The sequence below is a fragment of the Rhineura floridana genome, chromosome 10, assembly GCF_030035675.1.
Source record: "Rhineura floridana isolate rRhiFlo1 chromosome 10, rRhiFlo1.hap2, whole genome shotgun sequence".
In the NCBI taxonomy this organism is placed as follows: domain Eukaryota; kingdom Metazoa; phylum Chordata; class Lepidosauria; order Squamata; family Rhineuridae; genus Rhineura; species Rhineura floridana.
In genome coordinates this window covers 88,188,282-88,215,019 of record NC_084489.1, presented here as the reverse complement: position 1 = coordinate 88,215,019, position 26,738 = coordinate 88,188,282, and the positions used below count along the sequence as shown (strand labels likewise).

Sequence of the window (26,738 nt, the reverse complement as noted above, 5' to 3'; positions counted from 1 at the left end):
GTTGCGGATTCCGTTGAGAATCTGATGAAAGCTATGGACTCCCATAAATAAGTAAATAAATGCAATTTCTTTTATTGAATTGGAAATTGATTTCTTTGTGCCCAGTTCGTGGACCCATTGAAGCATGTTCAGCAGCAGAAATTTACACGAAAATGCTAATGAATGTTCATGAGCATTTTTTAAACTGCAAATTGCACAACTGAAGTGGAAATGGGAAGAACTGGACTTGAGATTGACAAAATGAGAGATGGAGATATACCAGAACTGACATATTTGCCCAGGGGATGCAACTGTGGTACCTCCTGTGTTGTGTGTGTCAAAAGTGCCCGTTTCTTTAAGGCAAACTAACATTACTTTACCTTCCAGATGCCCAGGCTCTAAATGCAAAGGAGAAGGAGACTGTTAATGTGCAAAGGGTGTTAGTGCATGGTTAAGGGTACCATTAAGGCCAGTCATTGCCTCTCAGCCTCATGAAAACTCTATTCATAGGGTCGCCATAAGTTGGAATCGACTGGAAGGTAGTACATTTACATTTTTAAGGACCACAGCAGCCCACTGGGGCTGATGGGAGTTGTACTCCAAAACAGCTGGAAGGCACCAGGTTGGGGAAGGCTGGGCTAGGGAAAACCATTGAACATACTTGGAGTTTATTCTATTATTTATTTATTATTTAATTTATAACCCGCTCTTCCTCCCAGCAGGAGCCCAGGGCGGCAAATAAAAGCAGTAAAAACACTTTAAAACATCATAAAAACAGACCTTAAAATACAGTACATTAAAACAAAACAACTTTAAAAACATTCTTTTTAAAAAAAGAACATAAACATGCCCAGGATTGTGCTATTAGTTTAGAAGGGCAGGAGACAGGAAGCTAGCTTAGGCTTCTACTACAGGAGGGTTCAAAAATCCAGATGTGAACCTGTGATATTATTGGCCTATAACTCCTATAATGCTCCCTCTTTTTCTTTTTTTTGGCATGAAAAGCAGGAGCTCTATCCCACATTAAAGGTCCCTCCTCAGATGCAGGTCTTCAAAGTCTGAAGGAGGATCTTGTCTGATCTTGGAAGGTGAAGTCTTGGAAGGTGAAGGGGAAATGATGGGTAGGATCCCGTGGCTAGATAGACTAAAGAAAAAAGGAGCCCAAGAAGTGTGGGAGTTCATGAAGAACGTATTACAAAAAGCGCAATCGCTAACAATTACAAAGAGGAAGAAAAACGGAAGACATCGCAAAAAGCCAATGTGGCTACACGGAAGACTGGTGGAGGAGGTAAAAGTAAAAAAGAGCATGTAATAATAATAATAATAATAATAATAAATTTAATTTATGTGTCGCCTATCTGGTGGGTGGCCACTCTAGGCGACGTACATACAATAAATATAGCAAAATACAATACAAAAAATACAGTGTAATAGTATAAATTATAAAACAAACAATACATAGTAGGAGGCATGTAAACAAAAATATTAAGCTTCCCCAGAAATCCCAAAAGCCTGTTGAAAGAGCCAGGTCTTTAAGGCCTTGTGGAACATATTCAGGGAAGAGATGTGCCGAAGATCTTGTGGGAGGGAGTTCCAGAGGGTGGGGGCCGCCACTGAAAAGGCCCTCTCTCTAGTACCCGCCAATCTAGCTGCTTTGGTCGGCGGGACTGAGAGAAGGCCTTGTGTGGCTGATCTTGTTAGGCGGCATGATTGGGGGCGTTGTAGGCGCTCCTTTAGATAAACTGGGCCGAGACCGTATAGGGATTTAAAGGTTAATACCAACACCTTGAATTGGGCCCGGAAAACAACTGGAAGCCAGTGTAGATCGAACAACACTGTATGAAGAATGCAAGGAAGGACGCATCACCAAGGAAGAGTACCAACGAGCGGCTCGGGCTTGCAGGAATAGCGTAAGGAAAGCTAAAACCCAGAATGAGCTGAGGCTGGCGAGGGAAGCGAGGAACAACAAAAAGGGGTTTTTCAGATACGTTCGAAGCAAGAGAAAGACCAAGGAAACGGTGGGACTGCTGCTCAGTGAGGATGGCAAAATGTTGACAGATAACGAGGAAAAAGCAGAACTGCTCAACGCCTATTTTGCCTCCGTTTTCTCCCAAAAAGGGAACAGTGTGTAACCTTGCATCGGTAGCAATCTCAGTAAGGGGTCGGGACTGCAGTTCGAGATTGATAAGGAGATAGTCAGGAAATACCTAGTTAACCTAAATGAGTTCAAATCTCCAGGGCCTGATGAACTGCATCCCAGAGTATTGAAGGAACTTGCGGATGTACTCTCGGAACCTCTTGCCATCATCTTTGAGAAATCCTGGAGAACGGGAGAGGTGCCGGAGGATTGGAGACGGGCAAACGTCATCCCACTCTTTAAAAAGGGTAAAAAAGAAGATCCGGGGAATTACAGGCCGGTCAGTCTGACTTCAATACCGGGAAAGATATTAGAACGGATAATAAAAGAGTCCATTGGCAACTATCTAGATGACAATGCTATGATTAGAAGGAGCCAGCATGGGTTTGTCAAGAAAAAATCCTGTCAAACTAATCTCATCTCTTTTTTTGATTGGGTCACTAGCCTAGTAGATGGTGGAAATGCTGTAGATGTCATCTATCTAGATTTCAGCAAGGCGTTTGACAAAGTCCCCCACGACCTTTTGATTAGCAAACTAGACAAATGCGGACTAGATGGAAATACTGTCAGGTGGATTCACAACTGGTTGGAAAACCGTACTCAAAGAGTGGTCGTCGGTGGCTCTGCTTCGGACTGGAAGGAGGTCTCGAGTGAAGTGCCACAGGGTTCTGTCCTGGGGCCGATACTCTTCAACATTTTTATCAATGACTTAGATGATGGGGTGGAGGGAAGCCTTATGAAGTTTGTGGATGATACGAAACTGGGAGGGATAGCTAACACAATGGAAGACAGCAATAAAATCCAAAGGGACCTGGATAGACTAGAAAATTGGGCTGAAATTAATAAAATGACATTCAATAAAGACAAATGGAGGATTCTGCATTTAGGCCACAAAAACAAAATGCACGGGTACAGGATGGGAAATACCTGGCTTAGCAGTAGTGCGTGTGAGAAGGACCTTGGAATTGTAGTGGATCGTAAGTTGAACATGACCCAGCAGTGTGATGCTGCGGCAAAAAAGGCAAACGCGGTTTTGGGATGCATAAACAGAGCTATAGTTTCCAGGTCGAGGGAAGTAATAGTCCCACTATATTCTGCATTGGTCAGGCCTCATCTGGAATACTGCGTTCAGTTCTGGGCGCCTCATTTTAAGAAAGATATAGACAAGTTAGAGCGGGTTCAGAAGAGGGCGATGAGGATGATAGCCGGTATGGAGAACAAGTCTTATGAGGAAAGGTTGAAGGAACTTGGCATGTTCAGTCTGGTGAAGAGAAGGCTGAGGGGTGACATGATTGCACTCTTTAAGTACCTGAAGGGCTGTCACATAGAGGAGGGTACAGATTTGTTCACTGCTGCCCCAGAGGGTAGGACTAGGTCTAATGGTTTTAAGTTGCAGGAGCGTAGATTCAGATTGGACATTAGAAGGAACTTCCTGGCAGTAAGGGCAGTTCGGCAATGGAACCGACTGCCTAGGGAGGTGGTGGGATCCCCTTCGCTGGATGTCTTCAAGCAGAGGCTGGACGGCTGTCTGCGGGAGATGCTCTAGCTGTGGATTTCCTGCCGTGAGCAGGGGGTTGGACTTGATGGCCTACAAGGCCCCTTCCAACTCTATGATTCTATGATTCTAAGTCCTTCACCTGGCATTGCCAACCACAGCAGCTTGGTGTATTCTTTGGCGAAATAACAAAACCTGGATACCCAAATAAGATGATTTTGGGTTCAGCTGCCTGCATTAGTTATTCAGATGAGCCTAAATCGGCACTGTCTATGTGCACATTTTTATTAATGGGCTTTGGTGCTGCTAAAAGCTGCTTTGGATTGGGCCCAGTGAGCAGCAGTAACCCCCTGGCTATCTGCGTGCAAAGCAGTTAGCGCTGATCTGTTTGCTCTGTAAATTTGCTATGCCGTGCCATGATCATGTGATGCTTTGCTACGAGCCCAGTTCGCTTCTCAGCTTATTACTTAGACTATTTAAGACCAGCACATGTGAAGTAACAAAGGAGCGCATCTGAACATTTGCAGAATGTATTTCCCTCACTACCACATAACCACTGCCCGCGCCACTCCACCCATTCAGGAACTGGGAACTGTGGCTTCCAGTCAGGCCTGGTACTTGATCCTAGAAATTAGCGACCCTGAAAAGCAAAGCCCTCCAGCTTCTCATTTGCCTCCACAGCGCTCAACACAGTAGCCGAGGGTCAACTCTCGAACACAGAGGGAAAGTGGCAAGGTGGTTTGGAAGTGCTTGCTGGAACTGTGGGTGGGTCGGTGGGAGAAAGGGGGGAATAGGAAGAGGGAAAACCAAAATGCTAGAACAATAAGTATATATTTGTAATCCAAGCCCAACGCGTTTCAGCCTATGTATATTTACGCCTTCATCAGGGGAATAAAGGCTGGCAAGAAGTATCTTCCAATAAGCAAACTGCTTTCACCGATGCAAACACCTTACAAATAGATACTTATTTTTCTAGCATTTTGGTTTTCCCTCTTCCTGATCCCCCGGTTTCATATGCTAACCACCTTTTGTTGTTGGGGGGGGGGGGGAGAAAGGACCAATTGTGCTCGCTGGTTGCAGGGCATGAGGGACCCCAGAGAGAGGAATGCACAAACCAACACCCACTCACGCCTCTTTGAGAAGACGCAAATCCCTTAATCGTCTCCAGGCAGAAATCAGCTGAACAGCAGACCAGCTAAAGGACAGAGAATATCCTATAGGACAGCGCATCCACTGTCTATCCTGCTCCTTATTTAATCAGCTGTTGCCATATTTATAAAGGGTGACTCAAAATGACACAGCTACAGCCCTCTGTCAGGCTCTGAATCGAGCGCTGGCTTCGTTTGCTGCATCATAGCAGGCCGTGGACAGCGCTTAATTTCTCAGAAAGTTTTTTTGGGGGGGGCATAGGGGCCTGCAAGCCCTCTAAACTGGCTGGAAGCTTTTCCCCCTAATTCCAGGAGCACCGCAAGAAGTTATGCTTTTTCAGTGATAAGGGCAAGGTACTCCACATATGCTTAAAGGCACATTTTTTTGGTTAACTTATTATGCAGATTGCATGGCTTAACCCCAAACATTGAGGCTAAGTTCTTGTGATTCCCAGTTTAAGAATCCTATGCTGGGATGGGAGGTGGTAAGGTCTAGACCAGATGTGGGGAACCTTTGGCCCTCCAGATGTTGCTGAACTACAACTCCCATCAGCCCCATCCAGCATGGCCAATGCCCAGGGATGATGGGAGTTGTAGTTCAGCAACATCTGGAGGGCCAAAGGTTCCCCACACCTGGTCTAGAATCATAAGGAGAAAAAACACCAAGCCTAATGCTACCACTGGAATATGTTGTTACAGTAGGGCCCTGCTTACCGGCGCGCCGTTTTGCGGTGTTCCGCTGATGCGGTGGCTCTCAATTAGGGGAAATTCCCCGTTTTAAAGCCGATTTTGCGATTTTATGGCATTTTGTGACATTTTCGTGTAATTTTTGCACAACGCGGCCCATTATAGTCAATGGGTTCCGCTTTACGGCAATTTCCACTTTACGGCGGGGGCCTGGTCCCTAACCCGCTGTATAAGCGGGGCCCTACTGTATTTATTTTATTATTACTTGATTTATATCCTGCCCTTCCTCCCAGTAGGGGCCCACGGAGGCATACAAAAGCATTAAAAACAATTTAAAATGTAAAAACAGACTTTAAAATATATTAAAACAAAACATCTTTAAAATTGTTTTAAAAACTTTAAAAACATATTGAAAAAAGGTTTTAAAACATTTAAAAAACAATTCAAACCCAGACACAGACGGGTATAAGGTCTCTGTTTAAAAGGCTTGTTGAAACTTATGGCAACCCTATGAATGAGCGACCTCCAATAGCATCTGTTATAAACCACTCTCTTCAGATCTCGTAAGTTCAGGTCTGTGACTTCCTTTATGGAATCAATCCACCTCTTGTTTGGCCTTCCTCTTTTTCTACTCCCTTTTGTTTTTCCCAGCATGATTGTCTTTTCTAGTGAATCATGTCTTCTCATTATGTGTCCAAAGTATGATAACCTCAGTTTCATCATTTTAGCTTCTAGTGATAGTTCTGGTTTAATTTTTTCTGACACCTTGTCTTTTTCACAGTCCATGGTATGCGCAAAGCTCTCCTCCAACGCCACATTTCAAATGAGTTGATTTTTCTCTTACCTGCATTTTTCACTGTCCAACTTTCACATCCATACACAGAGATCAGGAATACCAAGGTCTGAATAATCCTGACCTTAGTGTTCAGTGATACATCTTTGTCTAATATTTGAAATAGAAATGCACTGCCTTCAAGTCGATCCCGATTTATGGATACCCTATAAATAGGGTTTTCATGGTGAGCGGTATTCAGAGGGGGTTTACCATTGTCTCCCTCTGAGGCTAATCCTCCCTAGCTGGCTAGGGCCTGCTCAGCTTGCCACAGCTGTACAAGCCAGCCCCTTCCTTGTCCGCAACTGCCAGCTGGGGGGCAACTGGGCTCCTTGGGGCTATGCAACTTGCCCACGGCTGCACAGGTGGCAGGGCACATAACCCCTGAGCCACTCCCTGTGGGGTGATCTTTAGCTGGCTCTTGACACAGGAGATATGAGCAGGGACTTGAACTCACAGACTCTGGACTCCCAGCCAGGCTCTCCTCCCCACTGGGCTATACCAGCTGTGCTTAATATTTAAGGGGAGAGAATTTCAGAGGGTAGGTGCCACAACACTAAAAGTCATTTCCTATGTTGTGCGGAACAGACCTCCTGATAAGATGGTTATCTGCAGGAAGCCCTCACCCACGGCTAGCAGAGCTTTTATGCCCCCTGACCCAGCCAGGAACTGATTGAAGAGGCTGCAAGATTGACTGCAGCCTCTCTCAAGAATCAGGGTCAGGCAGGGGGTCCCAGTCCTTGCAGCACTTACCAGGGACTTCAGCTGTCTTGAGAGACAGCAACCCAGCTGAGCAAGCGAGCAACAAGCAAGCAAGCACCCAGATCAGGGACAGTGCCAGGCATGACTGGGCCCTTGGGCACAAGCCTGTCCTGGGTGCACAGCTCCTGCCTGTTATACCTACCTCTGTCCTGCCTTTCCTGCTGCGTGTACTGGGCTGCCATCAACCAAGATGGCGATGCAGGCTTCTCTAAGGGGCTGATGCCCCCGCCCCCATCTTGGTTGATGGCACGTGGTATGTTACATGCGCACACATGTCTGCCATCAACCAAGATGGCAGTAGGGGCATCAGCCCCTTAAAGAAGCCTCTGCTGCCATCTTGGTTGATGGTAGCCTGGTGTGCACAGCACCCAGTAGCAAAAACAGGAGATAGGTGGAGCGATCAAATGGGTGGGCGGCCTGGAAGCTCCTGCCTGTGATCTGCAGCCAGGGAGCACTACTCTCCCACCCTAACGAGGGGCCCATTAGGGGCCCTCGACCATGGCCTGACCTGGCTGTCCTTTGGCGCCAGCCCTGACCCAGATGCTCAGGTACTCACTCCCTGGGCAGGTCTCCTCCAGTCCCCCAGTGCTGCAGCTGTTATGGGTGGTGGTGGACCTCAGGCCCTGGAAGGGGCAAATGTTGGCTTCTGCATCTGGCCTTGGGCACTCTCCCCATCACTGGCTCTGCTTCTTGAACTCTGTCCATGCTTCTTGCTTGCTGGGTGGGTAGATGAGTGTATGTAAAAACTACCCTCCTAGAAAAAGTTTTTTAAAAAACAACAAAATTGTATTTCTTGCTCCGCCCACTTTTGTCTCTGGCCCCGCCCAGCACTGGCGTGCGGCCCCTGACATGTTGCGCAGGAGGGAATGTGGCCCTCGGGCTGCAAAAAAGTTTCCCTACCCCCAATTTGCACATTCGCCGGGGGAGTAAGTCTAGCTGAAGGGGGGGGGCGGCTTGATCCTATGCGGACCTATCCACCTCTGCTCTTAAGCAGGCGAGCGGCCGGGAAAAGGGCCGGCAACCCGGCTCCGCTTCGGCTGGGAGGGGCGGGACATATGCTGGGCTGTTGACAGCATCTTCCTTTTTTTTTTAATTCTCCCCAAATAATACTAATCAGGCTGCTGTTTTGTTGGACACCGACCCCAAAACTCCCCTTCGGCCCATCCCCGCCGCCTCGGGCCTCCCCCCCCCCCCTCAGTCCCAGCGAGGAAGAGGCGGCCCCGCCCTTATTTCCTTCTCCTGCGTGTCGACCAAACTTGCTGGCCGCTTCTTTTTTCTCTCTCCTTTTGCCGCCCGCAGCCACGTCCCCGCCTCCCCCGTCCCGCGCTCGCTGCCATTGGTCGCAGGGGAGAGATCTCGGGCGGCGATTGGCCGAGTCCGGAGGCCCCTCCCCGCCCCTCAGCGAGCAAGCTAGGCCGGCACGTAGGCGAGGCCTGAGGCGGCAGCCACCGCTCCTCTCCCTCCCACCTCGGCTCCGCCTTCTTCCTTCTCGCCTCCTCCCAGCCGGGCTCGGCATTCAGGAGGGACACTCGCCGGGCGGCGGCTCCCCTCCCTTCGCCTCGGACCCCCCCGCCCGCCAACTTGGTAAGGGGGGGGGAGGGAGGAGAAGGTTATTTGATTTTGGGGGAGGGATTGCAAGAGGGAGAAAAGGAGGCTTTTAGGGAAGGAGTTTTGAAGGGGTTAATTGGGGCGGGTCCCTTGAGGGGATGTTGAGAGGCAGGGGAGGAAGGGGTTAAGTGGGGGTGCCCTTGGGGGGTAGGAAGGGGTTAAGTGGGGGTGCCCTTATGGCGGCAGGAAGGGGTTAAGTGGGGTGACCTAAGGGGGGATAGGAAGGGGTTAAGTGGAGGTGCCCCTAAGGGGGCTATGGAGAGGGTTGGGGTTTAGGAGGGGAAGGGAGCGGTTAATGGAGGGACAGGGAGGGGTTAATGGGGGGTTCCCTTCCCTGAGGGTGGGCAGGAGTGCCTGGGGAAGGTCAGTGGAAGACTGTCGGGACTTGAGGATGGATGGATGGATGGATGGTTGGGGGGGAGGGGGAAATCCTCTTTAGGCTCCCACCCAGAGCTAGGAATCTGCCTGCTGGACAGCTTCATGCCATGTGGGGAGTGAAATTGTGGGGCAGCTTGGGGGACTGGGAGTAGCAGCACTCTGGAGCTGCAATGGATGAGAAAGGGGTATTGCTCCCCTGCAGGCCAGGCTGGGTCCCTGATCTGAGGGCTGCAGCCGCCACGGAACAAGCAGGCCACGGCGGGGAGGGCTGAGCATGTCCCTGGCTGAGCATGTCCCTGGCTGAGGACTTGCCAGGCATGCGGGAGGTGCACCTTAGTCGGGTGGTGGTCGTGGCGGAGCCCACCCTGAGGCTTTCTGCTGGACGGTGGGCGTATATCAGCGGGAAGGGCCGAGCCTGCCTTTGGGGAGGGGTTGGCTGGGAGAACTGAGGAGTGGGAGCTGGGGAGTCCTAGTGGGTGGGACACAGGAAATAGGATGTGCTGTGTGTGTGTTTTGAGGGGAGGGCAGGGCAAGGGCTGCCCAGAGGAAGTGCACATCAGTGTGGGTGAGTGGAGAGAACATAAGAACATAAGAAGAGCCTGCTGGATCAGGCCAGTGGCCCATCTAGTCCAGCATCCTGTTCTCATAGTGGCCAACCAGGTGCCTGGGGGAAGCCCCCAGTGCAAGAACACTCTCCCCTCCTGAGGCGTGTGTGTGCGCGCGCGCGCAGGAGGACGGGATGGGATTGTCCAGCAAGCCGCTTGTTAGCTCTGGGTGGGTGTGGACTGTCTGCAGTGCTAGTTGGAAAGTACCCAGTTTTGTGTGTGTGTGCGCGCATGTGAGTGATCCCTGGGAGAGAGAATGCTTGCAACATGATGGGCTATTGCTTGGAGCAGGGGAGTGGGGGCTTATGCATTATGCATCTTACGCATTTTTCACCCCCCCCCCGTGGCAGAATCGAGCCAGAAGTCCTGTTTACAGCTTTCTCCAAAACTAATAGTGTTTCAGAGGCTCCTGGAAACATGATAGCCTTGCCAGTCTTTTCTGTTGCCCTTTTCCTTATCCTGGGTGCCAGGGCTGAATCCCAGTGTGTGTAATGCTGGTTGTCATGTTGTGAGAATCTGGAGTAAAATGATATCAGACGTTAAGTGCGTAACTGCAGTAGGGGCCCTTCATTAAATGTGCTGTGCATTCTAGGTGGGATATTTTACTCTTCCAAGCATTTTTCTTTTTGAGTCTCTCATCCAAAGCATACCAACTTCATTTCTTTCTTATGTGTTCAGAATTGCGTTTAAGGCTGTTTCATAAACTTGTTGTCTCTTCTTCTCTTTGTTTCGTAATATTCCAGAGCTTCTGTTTACTTGTCATTAAAATTATGATTATTATTATTTGATTTATATCCCACCCTTCCTCCCAGCAGGAGCCCAGGGTGGCAATGTCAATTACTATTTTTTGGGTGCAGTTCTGTAAGGTGGGAGGCATTTTGCAAAACTACAGGGAACAAGAATGTTCAAAGTGTGTGTGTGTGTGTGTGTGTTGATTTGCTAGCTAATTAGCAGCCTTCTTGTGGTGTAAGGTTGGGAAAGGTTGGGATGGGCTGTAATAATGATAGGTGCTAATAGAAGCACCAGGAAGCATGCAGAAAGGGGCGGTTGGAGGAACATCTTGTCTAAATTAGGGTGACATCTGTCTTTGGAAGATGCCTGAGTGATGTCATTCCAGAGGAAGTGGGAACTGCTGGGGGAGAAGGCATAAAATCTGAAGATTTAGAGCAGGCGTCCCCAACCTGGTGCTCTCCATATGCTGGCTCCCATTAGTCCCAGGCAGCACAGCTGTGTTGGCTGGGGCTAGTTCTAGTACACAATATCTGCAGAGTACCAGCTGGGGGAGGCTGCTGTGTACCATGTGCTCTCAGAGTGTCTCGGTTTTCCTCTTCCTTGCCTTTTCCAAGTCTGCAAAGACCTGAAATCTTGAGTTAAATCTTCCATCTCGGGTGCATCATCGCTGCTTCTGGCTGGAGAGGCTTCTGCCTCTTTCTTCCTGGTTACGTGGTTCCTCATCTGGTGTTGCTTTTCTGCTGCTATGACTGGCTGGTCTCCTTCCCAGCTTTTACAGGAATGGTTCTTGCATTGCATCAGGGGATATTTTGTGCTGTAATCCAATAACGCAGCCAGGATAAGCGATCGCAGAACCGCTGCTTGAGGGGATGGGTGTGGCGAGCTGTGTAGATGCGGCAGCAGCAGAGACACGGCCGGCCTGTACGGTAACTCTGCTCAGTCATCGGCACAAGAGATTTGAATGGCAAGCTATTTATATAAACCAAGCCTAGCTTCAAACTGGGTGCACCAATTTAGAAGGAACAGTTGTCATATTTTAAGTATTAAATGAGTGTGGTATGAGTGCGATGCTGCCTTGGGTAAGTTTAGACAGAGGGCCCTGCTGTTCTCGGGTAGGAAGGGGGCTCTGCTGAACAAATCCGCCCCCCTTCAAGTGCATACCAAGCCTGCCTGACTGCTTTGTCATTGCCACATTCACTTTTCATTAGAGAGTTTCTCAAAATTAAAAATCCAGAAGAGTAGCTGTCTTTGTCTGAAGCAGTAAAAACGGCTGAGTGCTGTGGTACCGCTGAGGTGGATGGTCTTCAGGGTGCTGCTGTCCTCAGGGCCCTGGACCCTGAAACTTGCATACTCTGATCTGCTCCATGGTTCTTAATGCTTCTGCATCGCTGTTAATGCTTTATCTTCCAGCTGTCCTCTTGCTGACCATGCGTTAATGGCTGTTCCTCCCCTCACTGCATAACACAGAGATCTCCATTTTGGAGAAGAATTGCTTAAAATCCAGAATTCATATGGAGTGAAAGGACCAGAACCTAATTGAAACACGCTAATTATGGCATAATTTGTGCTGGGCCACAGATGCAAGAAAGAAAAATCTCTTCCTGGCCAGTTCTTACTTTAATCTTGCTGTAATACAGTGTGAAAAGTACATTTTTTAAAAAACCAGTGAGTTCAAAATCAGAACAAGTTTGGTTATATTTTTTTAATAGCCTGTCTAATCTCAAGGGCCTAGGGAGTGTTAACAACAAGTTTAAAATGTGATTTGCAAATGCAAATTATTGTCTTTTCTGTAACAAAACAGTTGATGTTTCAACTGTGTGTCGCTACCACTAATTCAAGATATAGTTGAAGGGAAATGAGAAGAGGAGGAGCTAGGAGACAGTGAAATAAAGCAAATGAAAGAGGAACAAAGGTAAAGGCCTAAAAAGGCTTCTGCGTTAGAGAGAGAACAGTGGAACACTGTCAGACTAGTCTATGGATTGAAATACAGGGGAGATTGTTAAATCAGGGTGTAGCTTACCTCGCAGGACAGGGGCTTGGCTCCTCACTGATCTAGATCTGTAGTTCGTTGTTTTGAAAGCTGCTGCTGCTCACACGGAGGGAGGCGAAACAAAGGTGGTTGAGGAAGCTTGGGTGAGTTAACTCTTCTGTCTGGAGCGTGTCCAGAGGAGGGTGGTAGAAATGGTGAGGGGCCTGGAGAACAAATCCCTCATGAAAAAATTGAAGGAGCTGGGCTTTGCTTAGCCTAGAGAAGAGATGATTCAAGGGGCAGTGATATGATAGCCTTCAAATATTTGAAAGGCTGTCACATGGAGTAAATTTAGTTTTCTGTTGCTGCAGATGGGAGGATCTGAACCAGCAGGTTCAAATGACAAGAAAAAGGATTTTGACTAAAATTTGGGAAGAACTTCCTGATGTATGAGTTCCTTGATGGTGAAGCAGAACTGGCTTTGGAGGTGTTGGGCTGCCCTTCGTTAGAGGTTTTTCAATGGATAACCAGCTACTGGGGGTACTGTGGCAGTGGATTTCCAGCACTGACAGAGGGTTAGACTAGATGGTCTTTGAGGTCCCTTCCAGCTCTCTCATTCTAGATCTTGTTGGTCCAGTTTCTGCTTTCGCTTTGTTGCCCTGTGGTGCTTTTATGTTATCTAGTGTAGTTGTGGCTTTGCTACTGGTAGTGGCTTGAGCTAAGGCAAAATAAGGTGCTTTTAAGCTCTCCTTACCTTCTTAGAGAACTCGCAGCTGGGTCTGTTCTCTGCTCCTGTGCCAGGACCCCACCAAACACTGGGCTGCCACTTCAGCTCAACCATAGCTTGTACTGTATCGTACAGAAAATGAAGAAGGCCCTGGATTGATTCCTGGCACCTCCAGTTAAATTGGCTTGTGAATAGTTTGCACGAGGTTAGTAGCCCATACACAGGGTTGCTCCAACTAAGTTTTAGTTGGAGCAGGCCACTAAAGTTAATGGGCGCATAACTACCTTGGGTTGATTAATTTCAGTGGGACTACTCTGACTAAAGTTTAGTTCATGGTCTGAAAGTGAACAAGAGAGACTGTTCCTGTCTGATCGTATTTATTTATTTATTTATTATAATTATCCTGCCCTTTTCCCAAAACTGGAACTGACGACGGCTTCCAGATAAAAGAACACATATAATTAAAAACATACAAAAGTCTAGATTAAAATAGAATTAAACTATTTACAGTATTAAAACCATTCATACATACAGTTAAAATAATTCAAACTTAGTTTAAAATAATACAATTAGAAAATAGCAATGCACAACGCTTCAAGCCCTGTCCTTAACAGCCTTCAGTTCCAAAGGCTTGTTGGAATAAAAAAAGTCTTTGCTTGCCGACGGAAGGACTGCAAGGAGGGGGCCATTCTTGCTTCCCTAGGAAGGGAGTTCCAAAGCCTCGGGGCAGCCACCGAAAAGGCCCTATCTCGCGTCCCCACTAGTCGTGCTTGTGAGGACGTAGGTATTGAGAGAAGGGCCTCTCCTGAGGATCTCAGAGCCTGGGCAGGCTCATATAGGGAGATACGGTCTGACAGATAGCCTGGACCTAAGCCAAATAGGGCTTTATAGGTCATCACCAGCACTTTGAATTGTGTCCGGAAACAGAGTGGCAACCAGTGGAGCTTTTGTAACAGGGGAGTTGTATGGCCCCTGTAACCAGCCCCAGTTAACATTCTGGCTGCAGCACGTTGCACCAACTGAAGTTTCCGAACAGTCATCCGGAGACAGTTCGAACTTGCCACAGCTGAACAGTAGCTTTTCGCAAGCCTGAATTTAAAGGATCTTAGGTAATAGTCAGAAGTCTTTTCTAGACCTTGGACGATTCCTGCTAGTCCTGGGAAGGCAGTACTGGGCTAGGTGACCTCCAGGACTGCTTCTGCAGAGGAACAGCTTGATGTGCTTCTGCCTGTGACACATGTTGATGGGGCATACGGTATGCCAGCCATTGTCGAAAAGGTTTGTGTCCGCAAGACTTTACTAGGCCTACAAGGGGCATGCCGCTGTTACTCTTTGCTGCTGCTGTTACTCTGTGTTCGGGCCCTTTGTGTTCTCCCTGCTACTAAACAGTTGCCAGGCCTTGTGCTGGGGGCCCGAAGGGTTTTACGATGAGTGTTAAATGCTCCTGTTGGCCATTATGGCTCATGAATGTTCTGTTTATTTCTCTTTTTTGTCACTTCTTGGCAGATCCCGTCTAGGGCTCCTGTCTTTGTTTTTACTGTTCAGTGTTATTTATGCTGTTGACTTGCAAGATCCAAATCCAACGTAATGCTTGATTTATTGTTGCTTGCTACTCTTCTGATTCATGTATTTGTATTGCCATTGTGACTCTTCCTGCCCAGCAATGTCTAGTTGGAACTTTTGTTGTCGAAATGACTCCAATCGGCCTAACCCAATAAAGAGAGGGGGTGGCAACAACTTCCTGATTTTGTTGAGGTTAATTAGCCACACAGCATTATATGTGCAATAGAGCCTTTGACAGATCTTTGTGGTCTGTTGAGATTCAAGCAGATGGGTGCCTTCAATTTGAAACAACCCTAATTAAGTTTATGTGAGGCAGGCAGGAGTGTTGCTACTCCTCTGTTTTCCTTGACAGTGGACCAACGGCAAAAATTATTTAATCCATGTTGGGAATCGTGATTATTATCTCTAAACATATGAGTTGATATTATGCCTTAAATCTCTCTTTTTTCCCCAGATGCTGCCACCCACATGTATGGTGGTATCTTAAAGCCCAGAATGCTTGCAACTCCTGGAAGGAGTTCTCTTGACAACTGTTCTATGCCACAGATGTGCAGAACCAGTAGTTTAAAGGTGTCCCCTCATTTGAGTTTGGCTTCATTGGGCATAGTGCCAGTTGGCTACTGGGCCAGGTTCAAGGTTTTTGTGTGAATCCACAAAGCTTTAAACAACTTGGGCCCAAAGTACCTTAAGCACCATCTGATTCCTCATGGTTCACCTCAGTCATGGATATCCTCTTGATAGGGCACTTCTTGTGGTTCCCATGCCCCTGGGGTTCAGTTGGCCTTTACTAGGGACTGAGCCTTTTCTGCAGGCCATACCCTGTGGGACTCCCTGCAGGTAGGGGTTTGACAGGAACTGTCCCTTCCTTCCTTTTAGACCTCTCCTAAAAACAGTGTTATTTAGACAGGCTTTTGAAATGTGAATTTTTTTTTAACCAACCAGTATTTATGGGAAACCTTGGGCTAGTCACTGCCTCTCAGCCTCAGAGGAAGGAAATGGTAAACCCCCTCTGAATACTGCTTGCCATGAAAACCCCATTCATAGGGTCGCCATAAGTTGGAATCGACTTGAAGGCAGTTCATCATCATCATTACTTCTGTGTTATTGCCGTTTTTATTGTTGCTGTAATTGTTGTATGGTGTACACCACCTTGCTGTGATTTTATGAAAGTGTGGTTTGTGAATATTTAAATAAGTAAATAGTGTGTATTTGGTCAGAGCCAGACATGAAGGCAGCTAGGATTCCCTTGTTCATACTGGAGCAATCCTCCACATCTTAGTTGGGCTTTGCTTGCTGGGGCTGATGGGACTTGTAGTCCAAAACAGCTGGAGGGCACAAAGTTGGGGGAAGAATGGCCTAGAGATTTACTCACCAGAATCTGAACATTCTGCAAAGTAATAGTGACATACCCATTGCATTGGGGGGTGATGGTAAGTGTGTAAGAGTTATTATTATTATTATAGAATAATTGTTTTTAATTTTATGTAGCTTTTTAAGTGACTTGTCTGCTCAGTCAGAGCTCTTGGGTTGCTATTAGGAGCAAAAATAGGCAGGATGCAGTTTTGTGCTCAAAGTGGGCAAAGTGTAGCCTTCGGATTTAGCTGTTCCACTCTGTTCAGGAAGTCACGGCTCAAGGTGGTGGAGCGTCAACTGAGTCAAATGCAGTTCTTTAACAACTGATGGCTTTATTGGATCCTGGATCAAAGTCTCACTTGCTCGAAAGTACCTCACTTCTCATTATTATTAGTCGTCTTGCAATCGCTGGTCTAAACAGATGGGTTTAATAATGTGTCTGACATGGAGGAGAATGCTGACAGATTTAATTTCGTGTGATCAAGCCTGTACTTAAAAGTTGAGGTCTCAAATGCTGTGGTTATTTTTTGTGGTTACCTTTTTCCTATAGGAAAGCAGGTGGGCCTGAACCTAAAACTCTAGCGGGGATTTTGATTTTTGATTTGATTTTACTATTTCTACCCCGCCTTCCGGCCAAAAGGTCCTCAAGGTGGCTTACAAAAGAGCACTCGTATAAAAACACACCAATAAAACAATAACATATCAATAAAACATCAATAATACATAAATAAAACAATAAACAATAAACACAATACAATTAGTAATACATTTCAAAGTTAACACAAACTACCTCCCCCCTCACTTTGGCAAAATAAGTATTATAGGCATTGGGCTACTTTGCAAGGCTAGCCACACTCTGGAGAAGCTGGGGCCATGCAAATGAGGCCATGCAGATAACCAGTCATTGTGGATGATGGGAGTTAGAGTCGGCTGTGGATTTGGAGTCGTGGAGTCTGAAGCAATTTTGGGTGGAGTCGGAGTTGGTAGAAATGTACCGACTCCGACTTCAAAATAAATTTTGATTGACAATTTTTTAAAATATAAATTCAAAATGTCAAAGAAGCTTCCGATGAAGTCAGCTGTAGTTGAGCATTTCACCATAACTCAAGATGGAAAGCATTTTGTGTGTCAGCGTATGACACAGGACCCAGATGAAGACAAATGCTGTGATGCCAAAATCAGTGCACATTCAGGCATCGATTAAAAATGCTCCTACGAGAGCTTCCAATTTAAAAAGACATTTACAGCGTTTTCCAGGGCTGTGGAGTTGGAAGCAATTTTGGGTGGAGTCGCACAGTAGAAAAATAGAGGAGTCGGAGTTGAATGTTTGGCGTACCGACTCCACAGCCCTGGTTAGAGTCCAGCAAACCCTGGAGGGCCACAGGTTTCCTGTTGCTCCTCTGTAGAAATTCAGGCGCCCCAGTTTGGCACTGTGAAATAAGCGCACATGATCTAATTCTGAGCTGTATACCCAGCATCAGAGCCTGGCCAGTATGGAAGGCTCAGTGCTGTGCTATCCTTTGTGTGCAGTAACATCCTGATAGGAACATGACAGATTTTATTATTTAAGTGAAAACACCAATCAGCCAGTGAGTAAATCTGTCAATGCACGTTTAATCAGGCATAGTTGGCACAGTGCCTCTTCGTATTAAACAAAACCTAATGCCTTCTTATGTACATTGGTGCATTGAGTTTGGCTTTTAAGGCCTTAATCAAAAGCCAGGGATGAATAATTCATTGCAGAATTTCAAATTTGGGAGTCCAGGAAGGAACTCTGACTCCAAAATGAGGAAGTTTGGGCTTCTTGCTCACATGTTGATCTGGCCACTCATAGTCTGGCTATCCAAATGTGCAAGCATGTTGTCATAGATTAACTTGCTTTAATGGGCTTTCAGCAGAATAAGTCTCTGAAATAAACTTCTTGTTTAGTACCAAACTGTTGCTGTTTGTGTTGGGATCCTTTTTTGTAGCAGGGGCTTCAGCTGATGGTTGCTGGGAGAAAGAAGCACAATTTTTTTTGCTCTTAGCCATGGATACCAAAGATTAACATTTCCATGTCTGTAGCACACCCTCAAAATTGAAATGATCTCCTTGCTCCAAGAAATGATGAGGGGCAAACATGTCTGTTTGTTGCTATGCTGCTCTCTGAGAATAATGCACGAGCCTGTATGTTTAGCACATTGCCAGTCACTGCCTCTCAGAGGAAGGCAATGGTAAACCCCCTTTGAATACTGCTTACCATGAAAACCCTATTCATAGGGTCGCCATAAGTCGGGATCGACTTGAAGGCAGTCCATTTCCATTGTGCATCCTTTCTCTCCTGCTGCCATCTTCCTAGGCCATGGAAAAGCTAAAGCTGGCTTAAGGGTCCCTCAAAAAACTGGCTCAAATTTGGGGTTGTATGGGTGGAAACACAGAAATGCAGCATTTATTCAGCTATTATTATTATTGTTGTTGTTGTTGTTGTTGTTGTTATTATTATTATTATTATTATTATTATTATTATTATTGATGATGATGATGATGATGATGATGATAACTTCTTACCCACCCTTCACTATGAGGTCCCAGGGCAGGTTACAACAATTTAAAAATACAATATTAAAAAAGCAGATTAACCATAACAATCTTTACGGTAGGGCCCTGCTTTATGGCGTTCCGCTTTAAGGTGTTCCGCTGATGTGGCAGCTTTAGTTTTTAATTTAAAAGCTTTTTTCTCTTTTGCGATGTTTTGTGCTGTTTTTGCACCATTTTTGCGCGACATGGCCCATTAAAGTCAATGGGGTTCCGCTTTACGACATTTTCTGCTTTACGGCGGGGGTCAGGAACGGAACCCGCCGTATAAGCGGGGCCCTACTGTACCATTTAAAATAGTTTGGATATTTGTTATTTTGGACATCTGTCTGATATGTATATGAGAAGAAAACATCTAACTAAGCAATAGAATCATTATTGAAAAATCGTATTTGCCATAGTCTTGAATCCTAATTTAAAAACACGAGTCATTGCCCTACCAACAAGATCCCAGAACACAGGAGGACTTTTATTAAACGTGCGAAGGAAAGGGTTTCCAAAGAAAACACCTTGTTTTGTTTTATGGTACAATTCATCTCATTAGGTAGTAGCAATGCCACTTCTCTTCAGACTGTGGCCTCGTTTTCTCTCATGGCAGATGAAGAAGTAAACCTGTTTGTGAGTGTACCACTTCAGAATGCAGCTGGTGGTGGCAGCACGGGCTTGTAGGATTGTACACTCCTAAATATCAAAAACCACCACTCTGCATGAAGAAAACTAGCACATTAGGCAGATGGCTGGGCTAGGAACTTTCCCCTTCGTCTACTATTCTGTGTACAGGGGACGTGTTTATGGAGGAGTATTCAATTATTTAAGTTCCCAGTGCCTGCCTTTAGTGGTGCAGCTGGGAAGCAAGTAGAGCACTGTGCTTCCTGTTGGCAAGAGCAAGACCGTTGTCACTTATTAAAGCCTCGATTCACATTAGGAGAGAATGCCCAGTTGTCATAATGCAGAACACTAAGGAGTTTTGTTCTGCAAATGGGCCTTCACCAGCCAATCTGGTTCCCTCCAGATGTTTCGGACTGTAGTTCTCAGGCCCCCTGTAGCTGAAAAGATCTGGAGGGAACCTGGTTGCCAAAAGCTGCTGTAAATCAATATTGCTGCTGTTATTCCAAGAGTAAAATCAGTGGATCCTGCATGTTCTGTCAAGCATGAGAAGTGTTGGAGTTGTTGCAAATCACTTCTCTGCTCAATCTGCCAATTTTGGGGTGGGGAACTACTTTTGTGAGCCAGAGGCAATGGAGAAAAAGAAGCATGGTTTACAGCAAATGGCGGTCGTTGAAGCAATTCTGTAAATTAGGAAAGCTGTGAAAATTACTGAAATCTTGCATGAATCATTTCATTCTAATTTGGAACACTTTGAAAATTTCAGTTAACATGTTGAGTTCCTTTATGTTTACAGGACTCTTATAGAGAGTTCTTTCATTTTAGAGCTTTGTCTCTCTACTCTGATTTCTCTCCTGCTGTGCTCAGGATGTAGATTATTAGATCTTGATGCACTCAAGGCACAAAGGTCAGGCTTAGCATTTGTTAAGCGGGGTGGGTGGGAGGTGGTTGTATGGGAAAAAAGCAAAACGAAAATGCTACAACCTAATGCAGCACTTCTGTAGAGTACTCAGATTGCTTCACATACATTTTCTGTGAAGTGTAGCTCAGCTAAGGCATACACTGAGTTACCGTCACACCTTAGGTGACGTTTGAAGTGGGGACTTCTGACTCAGAGGTCTGTCGTCTTAACCACAACTCTCTACACTACTGGTCTAGATGCATTCTTGCTTTGGTAGGTGAATCTCGAAATGTGTGGAAATGAACAAAATAAAATGTTGAAGACTTCAACCTGCAAGGTCTTAAGTTTAGGAGCTCTTATAGTCAGTAGTGTAGTGGCAAATTTAGAAGTGCAGGGTCCCTTCATGATAATCTCACCATGCCCCCTCACAGCCATGCCCCCTTTTAGACTTTCCCTTGCCTCCCTTGCTCTTCCTGTCATCTTGTGAGTCCACACTCTATAACAGATGTCTCTAGGAGGCCATCGGCATAAAAGGGCAGGCTGTATGTTAGCTACTGAGAAGAGTCTTCTCACCTTCTTTTACTCTGATGGGCTTCATTTATCATGAAAGGACAAGGACTCTCTTTTCATGCTGATTGGCTCATACATAGGGACCTGGCTGGGACCCTGCTCCTAAAAAAGTAACAGGTGTATGACCCCGTGAGATCCTGGATGACTACACCCCTGCTTACAGTCATCTTGTTCCTGTCCTGCAAATTGTGTTTCGGCTTCCTGGAGTTTTGTTTGTGGAATAGAATGTGTCTGTGGGTAGGAAAGGTCAGCAAAATGAATAGCAAGCCCTGCAGTTGTGGGAGGAATTCATTCTTGGGCTTCTGCAGCACTGCAAGTACCGTCTTTAAAGAACAACAGGAGACCTTTCCCCCAAAGTGCATGAAATCAAGCTAAATACTAGGTGGGTACAGATGTGGTGTTAGGTGTAGCCTTGGGTAGAAGCTGCAAACCTGAAATGTTGTGACTTTTAAAAAAAATCTAATTACTGACTGGGTTTAAAGTATATACAGAGTAGGTGGCAAATAAGGATTATCTCAGGTGTGGCCTTCAGTATGTTCTTAATTAAGGTGATGAGGTAATTTCTATCCGGTTGTGATGGTGGTTGTTCAAATATGATATCCTGCCTTTGGGGGACCAGTTGTGTTCAAGGTGGCTTTAATCAAAAATTAAAGCAAGTTACATAACAGAGGGTTGTAGCCAACCAAATTCTACTCAGAGTAGACCCATTGAAATTAATGTACTTACGTTAGTCATGCCTGTCAGCTTCAGTGGGCCTATTCTGAGTAAGACTAATGTTGGACACCACCCAAAATATAATGAAAACAGCTAAAATCTGAGAGAACCCTCAAAGCAGTATAATAACCAGCAGATTGAGAATGTACAAAGCAATTCCATGCTATAGCCTGCCAAAGCATGGGAAGACGGAGCGCATTTTCATCTAGGCCTGAAAAGGGTTTACCCCAGCCTGGTGCCCTCCAGATGTTTTGGGCTATCACTTCTATCTGCCCCAGCCCAAATTCCTAGGAAGCAGTTTCCAGTTCTTTAATGGCTGCATGATCAGGCTGCTGGGATTTCCATGGGACTGTTGATACTTGCTTGTCTCACGTTGCTTGTAAAGTGTTCACGCTGAAGTACATAGTTAGCATTTTTTTTAGTAGTTTTGTGAGTTCTCTTTGAAAAATCTGCAGAAGAGAAAAAAAGCACCTTGGGATCAACCCAGCCATGAAGACACCATGGAGCTGCCTACAGGCATATTTAATATATGCCATTGTTTCTTCTTTGTCTTTACTTCTTACATTTTAAAACAAAACGACAAAAAACTTGCTTTTTAAATGTGGCAATTGCTGCTCAGATCCCTTCAGTAGTTCTTTATTCCTTTTTTTTTTAAAGTGAACTTACGATGCCTGAGAATACTTGTGTTGGGTGTGCAAACAGGGCTAAGTAATCAGCTGGTAGTTGGTGCTCTGAATGTTTCAACGCCCACAGTGGCCCATATGGGGATTGCTTTCATGTTGGGAAGGCTGTAGCTCAGTCCTGCTGAGCTGGGCAGGTCTAGGCTGAGGAGTTATTTGTGTCTCTGGAGATTTGTAGTTTCAGACAGAATGCTTTAGGACTGCTGCAGTTGCAAAGCGAGGCAGACAGCACCAGAAATTCAGTTTAGAACACAGTTTTCATGTGACATTGGTAGTCTAAAGTCTTAATTCCCCTTTCTGTGCAGTGGCCATTTTAATAAGATGCATTATTCATCCAGAGTGGGATCCTGGTGGGTGGAAGAGCGGACTTGCTTTCTGGCATATGATTAGGTCATGTTTCCAAGACAGTTTTTGTATTGTCTAGGAGTGATGAAGCACTGCTTGTGTTTTGGAACTGACTGGAGCTGCCTCATTTTGGAAAGCGGCTCTTTCAGCTAAATGTAAGTTCTTGACCTTGCACTTTGAACCGAACAAAACTCTGGTGGACTCTCTGTATGTGTTAAGCTCTTTTTTTAGGTAGAACTTGCTTTTTTTAATTGTTTTATTATGTTTTATTACTGTACATTTTGTATGGCTATTTATCCTACATGTTATTTTTTTTTATGCTGCTGACTTGGCCCTCTGCTCACAGCCCCCCCCCCCAGACTGTATGAGACCGTCCCACCTACCTCTTCCCTCTTTCTGTGAATGCCCTGTGCGCTGGGCACTGCCATCAGCCAAAATGGCGACGGAGGCTTCTCTAAGAGGCTGATACCCCCGCCGCCATCTTCTTTGATGCGCATGCCTACCATCAGTCAAGATAGCGTTTGGGGCATTAGCCCCTTAGTGAAGCTTCTGCTGCCATCTTGGTTGATGGCAGTAATGCACGCAGCACACAGGGCATTCACAGAAAGGGAGGAGAGGTAGGGGGAGTGGGCAGGTGCCGTGGGCCCGCACGGTCTGTAGGGGGGGTTGGGTGCTCCATCTCTGTGATCTGCAGCAGGGTCAGGAGTTGATCCAGCTGAGGATAGTGGAAGGGGAGCACTACCCCCACACCCTAAAGAGGGGCCCTTAATGGGCCCCTCTGGGCTGCAGGGGCCCTCGGTTAGGGCCCGACTGGGCCACCCTTTGGTGCCAACCCTGCTGCTGGGAAACCTTTTTTTCAGCTCAAGAGTTGCATTTCCTTGGGAGCAACTTTCCTGGGGCTGCGGTGGTGAAAAGTGGGCAGAGTTGATGTCACTGGCCTTCTGTACAGTAGGCTAAATTTCAGCCACACAAAAGTCAGAGGTTTCCCATGCCTCTGTCTCCCCCAACCACTCTATCATCCAACCAGGCACGAAGAGGCATTATTGGAGGTGAAGGACGCATTCCAGCCTTGCAGAGGCACTCAAGGAGGATGCAAAGCAGGCCTGGTGAGAGGCATGGCCTAGGGAGAGTCCAGATAGAGAGGCCTGGAGGGCCGCATTCAGCCCCCTGGCCTGACGTTCCCCACCCTTGAAGTATAATAATGTGAAGATTTTTTTTAGAACATTCTTAGTGATATAGAATGTAATCTGCCCCCTTTTATGCTGGAGATACGATTTTTCCAATGTTCCTTTTCTGGTGCTGCGTTATTGTTGTTGTTTATTTCTACCCCCCCCTTTGGCCAAAAGGCCCTCAAGGCGGCTTACAAAAAAACACAAATATAAAAATACATCAATAAAATGCATCAATACATCAAAATATTTCAAAATACATCAATAAAACAATACAATTTACAGTTTACAGTAGCCAATACATAAATGAATAAATGTGGGTGAGAAGAAGGATGGGCACAGGAGAAGTCCAAAGGAATGGATCTTGAGGGAAAGACCTGGAGGAGAGATCCTTTCTCCATGGCGACTGAGATGACGGATTAGCTACGCCAAGCTACTCAGAGTGGATTTTAGTCTAGCCACCACCGACTGCCCCAACCCTGTGTTTTAGATACACAGACCCGGTTTGCATGTAACACTAGGCCAAACCTCGGCTAAGGGTGAATGTTTGAGCGTGCACGTATTCGTGGGGGAAATCGTGGCCACTTTGTTCCTTCTCTGGACCTGTTGCTGCCCTCCTACATGGAGCAAGGTCATGGATTTGTGGTTTGTCTCAATCCAGACAAACCATGAGCATTAAACCAAGAAAAACCTCGGCTGCAGCTCATTTGACTGTAGCGAGAAAACCTCAGAAAACTCAGTCCAATGCTAAGTCAACCCATGGCTTTGCTCCAGGTCCAGCAGCAGGATCAAAGGAGGAGGAAAGCAGTTTTTCCTGTGAGTGGTTGCACATTTGTACATTCACCTTTCACCATGGTTTGGCTTAACGTTATGTGCAAACTCTGTCAAAGATGATAACTTTATAGTTTTAGTTTATGGAGGACAGGGCTATCAGTGGTTGCTAACCCTGATGGCTATTCTTCCTCATGGTTGGAGGCAGTATGGCTTCTGAATGCCAGTTGCTGGAAACTGCAGGGGAGAATGCCCTTGCACTCGTGTCCTCCTTGCAGGCTTCCCAAAGCAGGCATCTGGTTTGTCACTGGCAACAGGATGCTGGACTAGGTGGGCCCCTGGCCTGGTCTAACAGGCTTTTCTTATGTTCTTATCTTGATTGATGAGTTGGTCTCCTGAAAAAAAATGGAAATGAACTGCCTTCAAGCCGCTCTTGACTTATGGCGCCCCTATGAATAGGGTTTTCATGGTAAGTGGTATTGGTTTACCATAGCCTTCCTATGAGGCTGGGATTTATTTCTGTGCAATCATGTTTGAAAATGGAAATGGACTGCCTTCAGGTTGATCCCGACTTATGGGCGACCCTATGAGTAGGGTTTTCATGGTAAGCGGTATTCAGAGGTGGTTTACCATTGCCTTCCTCTGAGGCTGAGAGGCAGTGACTGGCCCAAGGTCACCCAGTGAGCTTCATGGCTGTGTGGGGATTCATACCCTGGTCTCCCAGGTCATAGTCCAACACTCAAACCACTCATTAAATTTTATAAAGCCCACTTAGTTCATTGAATTGCCTCTTCCTAGCCAGAAGTTCCTGCTATAAGGAATGAATGGGTAGATTTCTACTCATCCTCCGGTGGAAAGCACAGGCTTGTAGCTCTCTGGAACTGGGTACAGCCAACCTGCAGGCAGAGCAGGGTCATGTGCCAGAGTGGGGGGTTTACATGTTTTGTTGTCCAGGGGTGACCCTCTTAGTAGCTTGCATTGGTGTAATTGATGAATGACTGGATTTGTCAGCTTTGATATCTGCACTAAGAGCATTTGTAAAATTCTGGCTTCTCCCTCTAACTTAATTTCAAACTCTGGAATTTGCTGCTTAAGGACAGACCTACACCAGCTGTGGTATGAGTGCTTGGCACAGCATCATATAGTAAGCTCCTCCCATGGTGGAGAGTTCATTTCCTGTTCTGATCAACCCAGGGGTGTGTGTGCACTGAGTGAAGCCTCCAGCGTGCTTCGAATAAGCAAATCACTTGGGCACCACTATCCTGTTGAATTGTGGCATGTCAACTGAGAGCTTGGCATTGGCTTGTCAATTAAAACTGACCTACGGTCTTGTGTTATGTCATTGCAGATTTTCAGTGTGTATCCATTTGGAAAGAATGTGTAGGTTTTGCAAGCGCTGTGGAATGCCGTTGGTTAACCTTCTTTTGTAAACCATACAATGACAGCTTGTGTGAAGCTTGACGCCTAAATCCTGAAGGGAAAAGGGAGTTCCTCTGATATGACAGCAGAAGGAAACCCAATTTAACCTGTGGTGGATTGAATAAGGTTGGTTTTGTTTGTTGGGCAATGCAGATTCAGCTTCCTGATTGGGCTGTTGGGGAGCAAGCTTGCCGTGTTTTGGATTATTAACTTACCTCTCAAGGCTGTTGTAAGGAAGTGATATCAGTTGTCAAGTACCTCCTTATATAACTGACAGATACGGCTGTGCAATTTCTTATTTTGTGGTAAACCAAACAGGTAAACCAAAACACATTAAAATGCTGACCTATCTAATGGGGCTGTTAGATTCATATCTACCTCAGCAATCCTTACAATCAAGAGCTATAAAAATGTATAGGAAAAAACTCCACCCACTTATTAAAACCTACTGAGGTCCACACTAGTGTAACTTTAGCCATCAAATATCAGCCCAGATATAACTCAAAATGTTGTACAAAAATTTGCAGGATTTGGCAGTAGAAAGGAGAAGTTCTGTGTTTACTGAACCACTGGAGAGGTTTCCAGCATGCACTTGCCTAAATGTATAAAGCTGTCTTCTGTTGACGCAGATGATCCATTGGTGCACTTATCCCATTTGCCTCCTCCTGCCTTCCCCAACCTGATGCCCTCCAGAAGTTGCTGGACTACAACTCCCATAATCCCGACCATTGGCCATGCTGGCTTGGGCTGATGGGAATTGGAGCCCCAAAACATCTGGAGGACACCATGTTGATGACGTTTGGTCTTACTCTGCCTGTGGTGGCTCTCAGAGGTCTCGGGCAGAGTAGAGATATAAAATTTCTGGAAATTTTGAAGCCATGGAAAAAAACGCCCCCCTGCTTTTTCCAGAAAAAAATAGATTTTTTTAGAAAAATTGAAAAAATGCAATATTAGCACTTTTTATAGATTGAAAGTCACTTTGTTACATCTGGAACATCAAATGTAATTATGTAC

General features: G+C 46.1%; 1 protein-coding gene across 14 annotated transcripts in view; it reads left to right on the top strand.

Annotated features, from left to right (window-relative positions):
- The first annotated feature begins 8,393 nt into the window (after nt 1-8,393).
- Nucleotides 8,394-26,738, top strand: part of LOC133365191 (treacle protein-like) — a 220,437-nt gene continuing 202,092 nt past the window's right edge. For 6 of the 14 annotated variants that reach the window (XM_061586723.1, XM_061586726.1, XM_061586719.1 and 3 more), the window contains exon 1: nt 8,395-8,624. The gene's annotated coding sequence lies outside the window, so the exon portion shown is untranslated. Of the gene's footprint in view, nt 8,625-22,444; nt 22,521-25,653; nt 25,851-26,738 lie in introns of all 14 variants that reach the window. The other 8 variants (XM_061586716.1, XM_061586720.1, XM_061586712.1 and 5 more) reach the window with 5 other exon arrangements.